Source organism: Montipora capricornis, chromosome 14 (genome assembly GCF_036669925.1).
Source record: "Montipora capricornis isolate CH-2021 chromosome 14, ASM3666992v2, whole genome shotgun sequence".
NCBI lineage: Eukaryota > Metazoa > Cnidaria > Anthozoa > Scleractinia > Acroporidae > Montipora > Montipora capricornis.
In genome coordinates, this window is record NC_090896.1 from 34,715,786 (window position 1) to 34,720,785 (window position 5,000).

Below are 5,000 nucleotides of genomic sequence, written 5' to 3' on the forward strand. Positions count from 1 at the left end.
CATGGCGAAGTCATGGCCGCACAGACCGACGATGACCTGTGTATCGATCGCTTACAGTTGTTTACTCTTTTGTTCCTAAATTGCACCTCAAGTGTTGTTAAAATCAATGATGCTCTTTTACGGAAAATTGAGAGTCAGTTTCGTTTTTTTTTTCACTGTGGAGATCTAGATCATTTATCAACTGGAGCCAACAGTTCCTACAGCATACAGATTACTTGAGACGTTTTCAGATGTGATCGATGGAACTTTGACAGCCCATACATTTTGATTGATGAATCAATGGGTGAACAAGGGAAGTCGTAGTGGCAGCAGGAAAATTGGTGCCTTCATGAAATTTGGGGAAGCTCTCCTGCGACAAGCGGGTATAACAGTTTCAAAGAACTTGATCATTTTAAGTACATATTCTTACCCGTGGGGAGGGATAAGACTTTATTTTTGTGCAATTTAGAAATCTGAAAGAGTACTGCAGCAGCAATTAAGAGGCAATAGACCGAATATTATTTTTTTAATATTAATTAGCTGGACCCCCAAAATTTTGCAATGGATACCCAAAATTTTCAAAAAGGGGTCAGGAGGACCCTCAAATTTGAAAAGCTGGATACATCTGTTTTAGAGTCTTTACATTCCCCATCCCCATGCTTTTTTGGTGATAATGATGATGATGATGAGACAGATAACCTATCAAGTATCAGTCAAAAAAAGTGTAGAAGAAAGCAGGTGGTCAGAGGATGATTCTTCTAAAGCTAAAGCAAAGGGTAAGGTTAGAGTAAATACAGCTAAAATAGCTCAACTGGTTGACAACATGCAAAAACACATGAAAAAAAACTTGTCAAGCACAATGGGATAAAGTCCTATTGAGCAATGCTAAAGATGAGGTTGCCATGAAAAAGAATCTTCTGGATGCCTTTGCTCAGTCAAACATGGTCTTTGAGACCTCAATGACAAAGACATTAGATATTGACAGTACATGTAGTAGTGCATCTGCTATGCAAATGGTTGCAATGGCTTTGTCAGGTCAACCACAATCGTTTCCCCTAGACCATGGACAATACATAGGGCCACCCACACCTGCTATGTTTGGCTCTGGTGTTAGTAACAACTACAGTGGCTCTCAGCCTTCCAGTGGTCACTTGCACCATGGAGTTGGAATCCATTCTCATCAATTTTCATATGAAGCAGGATCATTTCAGCCAGAGAGCCATTACAGGTCAGTGAGTCAGAGGGCCTCTTCTGTTAAATCTTCTCATAATGAGAATTCAGGGTCAGATTCTCACAGAGACTATTTTGAATTGTGATTCTTGTCAGACATTTACTTATGGACAGTCTCTTCATATTTTTTCGGTTCCCTACATGTAGCTGAGGAAACTGTTGAGTTGTGATATTGATGTTATTATCTAGTTGAGTCTAAATTCTTTAGAATGTATTTGACAATATGAAAAATGTGAACGATTATATGTGATCAATAATTTGCCTTGTTATTAGGGCTATAACAACATTGACATGTATGACAAAATAAGGAGGGAAGTAAAGGTATGTTGTACTTCAAGTCATTGACATTAAAGACAACCATGGCATTAACTGCCATACAAGCCATAAATACTAAATGTATATGATGAACAAAGAACCATTAATTTTTTTGTTTCAAACACAGAGGTACAGTTCAAACGTCCAACACACATGTACAGTGCATGTTAAGTAAATTGTGGCACAACCATTTAAATTATAGACATAACGGGCCCTTTCTGTACTAGCTTTCTACACACCACATGTATTTTTTGCAAAATTATCGTTGGGTAGGTGCTTATTAGAGAGTGAAACTTTCCTCACCAATGCAAGAAATATATGTTGGATACTGTTTAATGTTCATTTATATTCAATAACACCTCAACAAAATTGAAACAATAAAAATGTGGCGGACAGATAACTCTAAAAATGTATAACCAAATCTATGTTATTGTCTTTCTGTTAATGAATTGTCTTTGTTTTTTGTATAACATCTATTATGAGGGGCTAGTTTGTATTACAAATAAATAAAGAAGAAAAGCGCCTTTGTAATTGATGGTAGAGGGTGTCAATGGGGTTAACTGTTTAGCGTATAAAGACGTTTTTTGGCTGTCGTAACCGTATAAACACAATATTAACTGACTAACGTATAAAAGAAGACCTACTTTTTAGTGTATGAGGTACATACACCTCATTTTGTGAGGTAGAAATGTAAATTTTAGTTTACTTTGACCTCGCCTAACACTTCTAGAGACTTAGGTACCCTCTATTTTGTATGTTGCGTGTCCTGTTGGAGATTGCACGACTTCCCTTATTAACCGCACGGTTATGGGCCAAGTGCGGTTCTTGCTCTGCACGTTGTTTATTTTGTTTTGTTTTGTCGGTGAGCTGAACCAAACTTCCACTTGGCCATATACCGGTAGTAAGTGGACTTCGAATCACGCAACGTACGATGTTTATTCGCCAAAAGCTGTTAGAGCTTTAATGTTAAAACTTTAAACTTAAAATTTTATGAATATTCCACTCTTTATTTAGAACAAAATATATTTCCTTTTTGTGTTATTGAGGCGCTTGATTCGAAGGGAGTATTGAATATATAAAAAGGCATTACGTCATCCATGGAATTGAATCTGTCGACTTTGCAACTTTCATTGGTAGGGAAATAACCAACGTAGTAAAGAGATCTAAAGATAGCCGTGGATAACGTAATTCTTGAATTACGTGACTCATGTGACTACTTTGCTAGCCCTTACTCGCGTAAAAAAACAAACAAATTTAATCATGACTTTTAAGACAGTAAGCTGTAAGTTGTGAATTAGCTGTGAAGCTGTAAGTTGTTATTATCGTATCGCTCATACCCATACATAGCCCGAAGAAAGTTCCAGATTAATTAAGACCATTATGTCACCGGAGATTTCACAACGGCTACGACTGATGGTGCAATCAAAGATTTGACGTGTGTGTAGCCGTTGTTATCAGTTGTGCTGCAGATTGATCAGGTGATTTTGTGTCTATAGTCATTGTGACTATAGTGGTAAGCAAACAGATAAATTTTCAAAGCAGGGTTATAAGATCTAAAAGATCTTCTTGTCGCATATCATTTCGTGACATGCACTGAGCCTGCACTCTGCCTGGGATGTTAGTTACCAACCCCAGAACTCCTAGTCAAAACGTTTATTTAAGATTTGCCACCTAGTTTTAAGTCTTCCAAAGGCACATTCAATAGGATTTCTTCCACTTCTTAGCATATTGTTAAGAATGACTTCTTCATTTGATCTTGGATTTGGGTACTCCTTCATACAATAGGGCAGCAGGGGATCTGCTGGTTCTCCAAGTAATAACACTGGCACTTCGTCATAGCCTGGCAAAATTTCCTTATACAACATAGGAAGTTCACCTTTGCTGAGCATTCTGTTGATTCTTCAATTGGAAAACACTCGACCATCATGGACAGAACCTGGCCACCTTACATCGACATCTAAGAATGTTCCCTTGTAGTCGCAAACCGCTTGTACATTCAAAGTATGCTTCATTTTGTAACTGAAGCAATCATGCGGATTCTCCCTAGGTGATAGAATAGGGATATGTGTTCCATCCACACATCCAAGAAGGCTTGAGGAAAACCAAATTTGTTCTCCGTTTTAGACACAATGTCCATCATCTCTTGTTCTGTGGTTGGCACTATGATAACATTTGGTCCACACTTGTAAGTCAAAACATCACAAACTTTACGAACAACAACGGACACTGTACAAAGGGCAACTCCAAAAGCATTAGCAGTCATATGAATAGGCCCCTGATCCTTGAGATAGTCTAAAGTCTCCGTGTGGACCACGACTAGGCTCAAGAAAAGGCCTAACTTCATTAGCGAGTATCATGAAAATATCCCGATTTATTCTGAAATTTTTCTTCCCTTCGCTAAAATCCTCCATCCTGCCCTGAAATAAGGTTCTCCACCTTTGATCCGTACGGCCTGGTTTTCTTTGAAATCATCTTCGTCGAATAATTCTCCTTTTTACATGTCGCATTCGAGCGAGTCCTTTATTGTATTCCATAGCCGCGTTTAACATGGCAACTTGCTGTCGCTTTCTAGAAATGAGAATGCAACACAGCAAAACTCCATGGCACTGATAAGCAGCTACAACTGGCAGGAACGACAGTAAAATTGAAGTTATTGCGAGAATCCTTCCCTTGTCGGCCATTTTGTTTGCAATGCGTGCGGTTACCGTGCATATTAAGTTGTTTCCGGTAGTAGGGTAACCCTACCTGTGGAATTTTGCTTATAAACCCGGGCTATCTTTGACTCGCCTGCTAGGGTAACCCTAGCGCTAGGGTTACCCTACCTTCTTGTAAACAGGGCCTAAGGCTTCAAGAATAGATTTCATTATTGCTGCAGATACAGTACTGTGCAAAAAGAATGCAAACGAATTTCATGCTTTTCGCTACTTTTCAATGGAATATAACGAAATTTCGGGTGAAACGAATTTTCATGCGAACTTCGTCGAATTTTCAACATGCCAAATTTCGTTGTGACACAGCAGTGAGCATTTGCCTTTTCCATTTAAGGACGTTCGCGCCCATTGCTACCGCGCATTTTTTAGCGCATGCCACGCACACGTCATGCATCGCAGACCACAAAGGTTAACACGATGCTAAAGGCACAAACAATTTCCACAAGAAAGCGTGTGGCATCATGGGACAGCTGTAGACTCAGGTCTTCTCAGAAATGTCACGCAATGACATGACAATGCGAATAGACAATCGCTTTGAAAACTTTGCAGCGATTTTACTCTCTTGAATGCTCGGTGACCCCCATTTTTCTTTCCGTAGGTCACTTCCTTTCCTGATTTTGTCCATTTTAACAAAAAACAAAAAAAATCTGTACATATGTAAGAAGTTACAAATATTTCGCCTTTTATGCTCTTACGCGACCGAAATTTTCTTTCTTAGACTTATATGTATCGTTTTTCAAGGTACATTTCACCACAGAAAAAGAC

General features: G+C 38.8%; 1 protein-coding gene across 1 annotated transcript in view; it reads right to left on the reverse strand.

Annotated features, from left to right (window-relative positions):
• Positions 1–1,687: 1,687 nt before the first annotated feature.
• Positions 1,688–5,000, reverse strand: part of LOC138031915 (neurochondrin-like) — a 26,372-nt gene continuing 23,059 nt past the window's right edge. Inside the window, exon 6 of the mRNA XM_068879523.1 lies at positions 1,688–4,092. The gene's annotated coding sequence lies outside the window, so the exon portion shown is untranslated. The remainder of the gene's footprint in view (positions 4,093–5,000) is intronic.